The following is an 8579-nucleotide window of genomic DNA, read 5'->3' as shown; positions in this document are numbered from 1 at the left end:
AACAAAACTTGGGTGTAGATTTTTGGCATGAGAATAACCAGCATCGTGATATCAAAATGAGACCCCACTGCAGATTTAGACAGATGGAGATATATTTAGCAGAAAGCAGGAGAAATTCAATCCATTATAATAGTAAAAAAAAAAAAAATTGGGATGAGTGTCAAAGACAGTTGAATGTAGGGTTAAATTTAAATATTTGTTGCAACTACTAATGTAAACCTAATGCAAATTAAAAACTTTTTTTATGGAAGAGACACCTAACATAAAATATTTTCAAAGCTTAAAGATAACCATTAATAAAATCTAAAACAGTTTAAGAAGACAAATACTAAAAAGATTTATTATAGTCATATGAGACTGGATACGAGGCAATATGTGTTTTAGTCACTGTTGGTAAAAGAATAAATTTATGTAATCATTTTATAAGATAATTTGATAACACAGCTTGAAATTTTTTTAAGTGTGTACCTTATGACCCAGTATTTTCAAAATTAGAAATTTGTCCTAAGGAATAAGCAAGTAACATGCAAAGATTTGTATCCAAAGATGATCTTTGCATTCTTACTTAAAGTAGCAAAAAATAGAAATCTTTCCTCTATCTTTCCCATTCCTTTTATTTCCCTATCTTTTTTTTTCCTGAATTCTAATTTTATTTTCTGCAACATCGCTGCTTATGGAGACTTAAAAGAAATCTCATTGCATTTTTAGTTTATTAAATCTTCTATTTTCCCCTTCAACTACTTTTTTTTTTTTTTTTGGGTTATCAATCCTTTATCGAAATATTTTCTTTTGTAGCTCTTAGCTAGCTGGACATTCCACTGCACCACTGTTGATGTCATCTATGATGTTATGAGGGTAGAGACCATCAACTTTGCAAACCGTAGACTAGGCAGTCTCCAGGGTCTCTTCAATAGTTTCAGAGAGTTCTTTGGCTAAAGATTGGTGCCACATCTGTCCAGCAATGTTGACAATCTCATCAAAAGTGATATTTCCACTCCACTTAATATTTTTTCTGCTTTTTTTTGTCTCTGGGTAGTCCCTTGAGGGCTTTGATGATCAGGGTAGAGGCAGAAGGTACCACCTCAACCTGGGACTGTCTGTTCTGAATCGTCAGTTTCACCATAATCCTTAGACCCTTTTTTGGAGACAAACCCAGGGGGCCAATCTTGCAGACCAGGGTGGCCATGGCACTGGCTTCTCTACTGGTACCCTCAAGTACACGACTTTAAGTAGAATGGTGGAGGTGGCTGGTGTCAGAAGGACCTGAATGTAGAATAACCCAAGAAAGTTGCACACAGGCCTCTTTTGAGCAGAAGTCTAGATCTCATTTAACCACTTTTTAATTTTGTCTTATTATTTTTTTAGGTTTCTTCACTTTGTCTCAATTTATGGTCTTGCTCTCTGATCCTTCCTCAGTTATTTCATAGAGATCAGGTTTCTTGAATTTTACTCAAAATATATACAAGATGTCATTTTCCTTCAATGTGGCCTCATTTGCACTGCAACCAATAGAAATTCCTTGAATGTTATTACAGGTGAATGCTACCCTTCCCTAGGTCCCAGTGCTGATGCTGGGTTTCAACCATTTCTGCATTTCAAGTGGAAGAGGTTACTAGAGTGAGACGGCTGTGCTCATGTTGCCATCTCATCAGGATTTTCCCTTTGAATAGTGTGACATACAGCAATGGGGCACCTCCAACAGCAATGTGAAAAATAGGTAAAAGGGATGTCCAAATTTTAGGCAGGGGACCCATTTATGGGTCTATTAAAATATTCTGGGGGAGAGAGACAATGAGGGTCCCCAAACTAAGGTGAATTCACTAGAATTGTTAAGAACGGTAAACTGAAAGATATTTAATTGTACTATTACTGGTAGCACAGTGGTTAAGAGTTCAGCTGCTAACCAAAAGATCAGCAGTTCCAATCCACCAGCCTCCTTGAAAACCCTATGAAGCAGCTCTACTCTGTCCTATAGGGTCACTATGAGTTGGAATTAACTCAACAGCAATGTTTTGTTTTTTTAATTTTTATTACAAACATGGTGATTTATCTATTTGCAGGTTGAGGGAGAAAAGAAACAATGGAGAATCATTCAAAAATATCTATCTTGGATGAGTGGGTTAAGGATGCATTGATAACTGAGACAGGAAATAAAGGAGGGAAATCAGGTTTCTGGAGTTTAGACAATAATTTCAGATCAGAACTTACAGAGTTTAAGATATTTATAGGAAAACAGGTGGAAATGCCTAGTAGACAATTGGAAATATGGAACTGGATCTTAGGTTTGAAGTGGAGCTATGAATTTGCTCATTGTCAATAGACTATATACTATAGGATTCACCAGGAAGGAGGTATAGAAAAGATTATAAGTTCAATATTTAAGGAGTAATGGAGAATATTAGAAGTAGAAAACCTAGTGAAGGAGACTGAGAAGGAACTGTCATAATTAGAACCAGGAGTATGTGGTGTCACAAAAGCCAAACTAGGAAAAAGTTTTAAAAAAGAAAGAATGGCCAAAGAGTCAAAAGGACCAGAATGATCACAGGAGGTAAAGATTAATGAATGAGTCATCATGGGAGGAAGAAGGAGCCCTAGTGATGCAGTGGTTAAGCACTCAGCTGCTAAGTGAAAGGTCAGCAGTTTGAACCCACCAGCTGCTCTGTGGGAGTAAGATGTGGCAATATGCTTCTGGTAAAGATTTACAGACTTGGAAACCCTATGAGGCAGTTCTACTCTGTCCTATAGGGTCACTATAAGTCGGAATTGACTCAACTGACAATGGTTTCTTTTGTCGTTGTTGTTTTCTTTTTAATGGGAGGTGGTAATTCTGCCATTAGCAATCTTATACAGAGCAGGATCATTGGACTGTTGTGCGGAATCTATTGAAATGTTGTAGTGGATAGAGAAGTAATAAAGGCAGAGGAAGCAGAAACAGTGAATATATTCTACTTTTCAGAGGAGAAGCTTGGTTGAAAAAAGAAAAGCAAGCAGGGCTTTGAACTGAATCGGCCCGTTTGAACCCCTGTTGAAAATTTTCATTTCTAACAAGTTCCCTGCTGAGAATTTGCATTTCTTACAAGTTTCCAGGAAGTTATACATAAGAATCACCTGGAGATCTTGTTAAAATGTGGATTTTGATTCAGTGTATCTGGGGTGGAAATGCAATTTCTCAGCAGGGGTTCAAATCTAAAGAACCAGTTGGAAGCCCTGAAAGCAGAACTTGTCTTTTAAATAGATATTAAATACTTCCCTGTTTTATTTCTTTTCAATTTTATGTAAATTTTTATTGAAGTATAAATTCAGAAGTGTGCACAAATCATAGGCATGCAGCTCAATGAATACCCATAAAGGGAATGCACTGCTGTAACCAACACACCGATCATGAAACAAACACTACCAGAATCTTAGAAGCCCCTTTTCACTACCCATCCCCCATCTTCACCAGAAAACTCATTGCCAGCAAGTGGATTCCAACTCATAGCTACCCTATAGGGTAGAGTAGAACGCCATAACTCTGAATTCCAACACTATAGTTCAACTTTGCTATCTCTGTATGTCCCTGTCTTTAAAAACAAAATGTAACTAATTTAATTTAACTTTTTCCCAATAACTCAGGATCATTATTATGAGCATTAATTCCAGGATACGGCAATAGCCTTCATGGCCTCTGTATCCCCAAAGCCTGGCAGAGTGCCCGATGCATAATAAAAACCAAACCAACCCCATTGCCGTCAAGTCAGTTCTGACTCATAGCATCCCTACAAGACACAGTAGAGCTGCCCCAGCTAGTAGATTCAAACTACTGACCTCTCCGTTAGCAGCCCAGCTCCGAAATTAGTTGAATGACAGAACAGGGCATCACAATCAGTAGCCAGCTTTTTACTAATGTTTTTACTCCCCCATCTTTATACGACCTTCTCAAGGCCATTGTAACTGCTTTAGATTCAGAAACAGATAAAGAACTCACTCTCTCACTTGTCCTCTACATCCTTTCTATTCATATGTGTCCAACTACATTGTGTGAAATAAACAATGGAAAAATATTCCAAGAAAAAAATGCTTTATCGAATAAAGAGTTAAGACTTTTTACTTAGTTTGGCTTACACCTGCTTCAGTATTTGTATCACATCCTGTTCGTTATTTCTAGTATCACTCAGGACTGCCTCCTGACAATTTTCGCCAATTGTATGTCAATTCTGCAAATCATTAGCAAAATCCCTGACTCATTTTTTCTCCTTGAGGCACTTTTAGAGCTGTTGTTATTAACAGCAAGATCCTCAACAACCAAAACTTACTTTATTCCTTAAATTATATATATTCTAAAATCATACAGCTTTATATGCATCTCCAAAGTATGTATATATTTTTATTGTAAAATGTATTCATAAGTAGTTAAAAACAGCTGGGTAGAAATATGATTAAAAAGTAACTATCACTGATTTTATATGGCTCTCTTAATTGTCTGCCATTCCTCCCACATATTCACCATTCTATTTAATTTGATCTGATACCATTACAGTATTAACCTCAAGGAAACTTACAGGGATTCAAATGTTTAAGATTAAAACCATAAGTTAAAGCCACATCTTTGCCCATACTCTCCATGCTTGCTTCTGACAAAAGCAAGATTAAATAGAATTTTTTTCTTATTTGGATAGCACATTAAACTCACTTTGCCTGAACAATGTATACATTATGACAAAGCACTATGTTCACTTTTATGAAGGGATATAGAGATTCAGTTTTTTTTTCTGTTTAGGAAAAGAAATAAAATCCTTTTTCTGTAACAGCTAGGTTGTATTGTTATATCAAAAGCTCATTTGTGAACATAAGGGCCTCTGTGATCAAAAACAAGAGAAGCATTGTTGTTATAAAGTGTTATTTTTGCTATGGTGAGCTATAAGGAACAACAGCAAAGAAATCCAGATATGAAATATCCTACAGTTAAAAAAAAAAAAACTTTTTCTTTTTTTCTAGGAAGAATAGATTCTTTGAATCATAAATATTTTATATTGAAGAACGCCAGTTAGTGCTATGTATTCTAGAGCATTTTTTATTTAAACCCTATCTATTTTAATTTACATAGGAAACAGATATAACTGATTATTAAAGCAAGCGTAAAAGTACAAAAGCCAAGAAATATATCAGAGGAAAGGGCAGAAAAAGCAATTTGGTGGGACCTAGAAAGCCTGGCCTCAGGACAGCTAATGATTTAACAAAAAAAATTAGCTTAACATTCTTAGTAGCCAAGCCAAAAAAAAAAAGATTTATACAAGTTACACAAGTTTTCTTTCTTAATAAAAAGAGTCATGTTGTTAGAAAAACCTCTTCCCAGTACTAAACTCTAAAAGAAATTAGTCATACAGGTCTTTATGCTGAGGATTTGGAACAAATAATCGTTTTTTTTTTCAATAGGGTTTTCATAAAACTTTCAGAAATATTGAGTGCATTATGGAAGTTTAAACTAGGGCTGTAGTATTTCAAGGCAAGTATAAACTTTAGTATACTTAGTAGGTTTCCATTGTTTCAAGTTAATTTTAAAATATCAACATTTAATATCTTTACATACGTAAAACTTTTCATTTGCAAACCTTACATTTGCAAAAATCCAAAGGAAGGAGGAGCTAATAATGGAAGAAGCAAAGAATGACATTAATATATTTGAACAGCTTCTAAGGGCTGGGCAGTGCTATGTTTGACACACAGCAGTTTGCTTGTGTTGACTACAGCATTCCTATAGTACCTTTTAGATTATCTTTCTCTGGATTTACTAGGTGTAAAGGAACTAGGTAAAAAATTATTCAAAAGGCTTAAGAGCATGTAAAGCAAAAACAGGACCCATATCTCCTAATGAGTCTCCTAGGTTTTCCACAGACCAGTCCCTTAATCTCTTCATATATGTGGTTTTATAATATATGATAATTTCAAATGTTTTAATCAACACAATAAGCACTCGGCATTTACAACATGAGCAAAATACTAGATATTTCCTATAGACCTCTATATTTAGTTATTCAACTGTCCTCTTTTTTAAAACCACTTTGTACATTGATTTTAAAACTATTTCTGTGAAGAAAACATTTTTATCAGTGAAAGAAGGTATAAGATGTAGCATGTTTTCTTGCTTTTTTTTTTTTTTTTTTTACCTCTTTGTGGTCCTGCTGCTTCATCATGTATTCTCTATACTTCTCATCAATTTCGTCACAAGCTGCTATAACAGAATCTAAGAACAGAAGATTCTTAATCCTTAAACATTACAGTAGACTAATAAATGGTACTTATAAACTACTGACGGTGCTGCAAAGTTCTGGCAATTAATTTCAATTAAGTTATTTACAAGGTGTGCCACTGCTAACTTTGTGCCCAGATGTTTCAGTTGGCAAAATGCAATGGCCACCAGCGTAGTCCATTTCAGTAACAATCATTCATTGATGGAATTTTCACACTGAATGCACAGCACCTTCGTAACGTTAGCACATGATGTCATCGCCCTTTGCCTCATCATAACCGTAAAAATGCCAATACGAGTCGCAACAAATTACTGCAGGCAATTGCTGAGTTTTAGAGACGGCGCAGTGAACACCTGGGCTGGCTCAGAATCTAGCAGCTTTCAAAGTTTCGTTACCAGATGTTTGTGGAACAACTTATGCATGTATGGAAAACATACTTTTTTTTCATTTGCACGAACGATTACCAGACCTTTGAAAGTAGTAGAAACATGTTTCATGGAAAAAAAGTGCATAAATAAGAGTTTATTTGGGAAATATTTTTATTAAAACCAGCATGGTTAATCTTAAGCATTGTGAACTGAATCTGCATAATCATGCTTGTATGTGATTAACTGTTTACATAACAAAACACATCTTCACAAATGAGGTAAGTGGTACTGTGATTATAATTTGTGTGAAGGGAATAAGAATTTATGAAAGCTTTATTAATATTAAAATTGAAATAATTTAATTTTGTTTAACAATTTTGTATATTTTTAGAATAATATTCCTTTAAAGATTATTATTATTTTTCATAAATACCCTACATCCTCTTAGAAAAAGACAGGGAATGTTTAAAATTGCTTGGGTATATTTATTTTCTCTATTACTTTAATATTGACTTTCATTACATTTTAGAAAAATTGCCCTTTGGATTCAAATAATAAATGCTCTTGGAAAGACACTTTTCCATGTCATTTCAAAACATGTTTTTCAATCATAATGGTAATATGAATTGGAATAAAAACATTGCTTTTTTTTGATTAATTTTTTGGAGGATTCTTAAATTTCTAGTCCTTTTAAAATAAACAGGCCTCCCCTTGATTTTAGTTAAACTATTGTTCCCATTGTAATTCACTGTGTTTTATATAAGGATCTGAAATGGACTGCATTTTCCTCCCTCTGAGCAACTGCAAGAGGTTGTTAAAACTATTAACAGTTGTCTGGTAACTGTTGGATTTTCAGTGATTTCATTTTGATCAAAAGAACTCTAAATTTATTCAGGTGTTAAGGTTGTATTAAGTCCTCGGTAAAATCAAAGGATATTCTACTAGGGATGCATTTTAGAATTTAAATAAATTATGATTCAGGAAGGCCAAAGTATAAGATAATATAATTCTGCTACTTACTATACCATCTCTTTTAAGAAGCAAACATTTCAACACCTTTACTGAGAAATGAGAATTACACACACCATTAAAACAGACCTGTTCGCTATCACAGTGTAAACTGCATGAAGCGCCAGAAGCAAGCATACATTCATAGACTGGATAGTAAATTTGAAATGAAAAACCGCTTTGCAGCTTTAACACTTAGAAGCTGAATCCACATCAGCCTTTGCACTGCTATGAAGCTCACGGTGGTCCTGGGGTGCTGCCCTGATGGCTGAGCTTGCCTTTCCTTCTTCATATGTCCAGGAATCCCTCCACATCTCCAGGGAGCCATTATGAACTGGTGGGTGGTGCTGCATGGAGGCACCTCGTGGGCATCTCTAGGGAGGTACACACTGGAGATACACCGAGAGTCACTGTGGAGCCCATATTTTCTCATCCCTTGTTTTTTATAAGACTTAGACCCGAAGGGGTGTGAAAGAATACCATATAAGTACAGTCCCCTGTGTTTTGTTAAGAAAATGTAAACGTCTCACTGTTGCATTTTTTACCCAAATTGATCCTTAAAGTTTAATCTTGATCCAAAGGCAAACTAACAGATTACCTCTTAGTGCCTATATTAAAAATGAGCTGCAATTTTTTTTCAGTCCTTGGGACATTTTTATACTCCCATTAAATTAAAAGAAAAAAATCACAAAGGAAATTAAACCACAAAGAAAATATGTTAAAGCCATGTTAAGCTTCTGATCTAAATATACAAAACAAAGGAAATACATGGTCGCGGTTAAACTTGGGCTTTAACCCGTCTGTTGCGTTTACAGTACACAGTAACAAGGTAACAATATGTTTGGGAGATTCTTAAGCTGTATTTACTTAAAGCAACATATTTGGAAGAAAAATGAAAGATTGACTGAATTGTCCCAATGTTTTATTCATCTGAAATAAAACTTCCAGTTTTTTAGAAGTGTCAATAGATTTG

The 8579-nt window shown here is 34.9% G+C and overlaps 1 pseudogene; it reads right to left on the bottom strand.

Moving 5' to 3' along the window:
* Window positions 1-798: 798 nt before the first annotated feature.
* On the bottom strand, window positions 799-7959 carry LOC126076280 (60S ribosomal protein L12-like; annotated as a pseudogene).
* Window positions 7960-8579: the final 620 nt, after the last annotated feature.

The sequence above is a fragment of the Elephas maximus genome, chromosome 4 (genome assembly GCF_024166365.1).
Source record: "Elephas maximus indicus isolate mEleMax1 chromosome 4, mEleMax1 primary haplotype, whole genome shotgun sequence".
In the NCBI taxonomy this organism is placed as follows: Eukaryota; Metazoa; Chordata; class Mammalia; order Proboscidea; family Elephantidae; genus Elephas; species Elephas maximus.
Note: the sequence above shows the minus strand (reverse complement) of the source record. Positions and strands in the feature narration are given on the sequence as shown.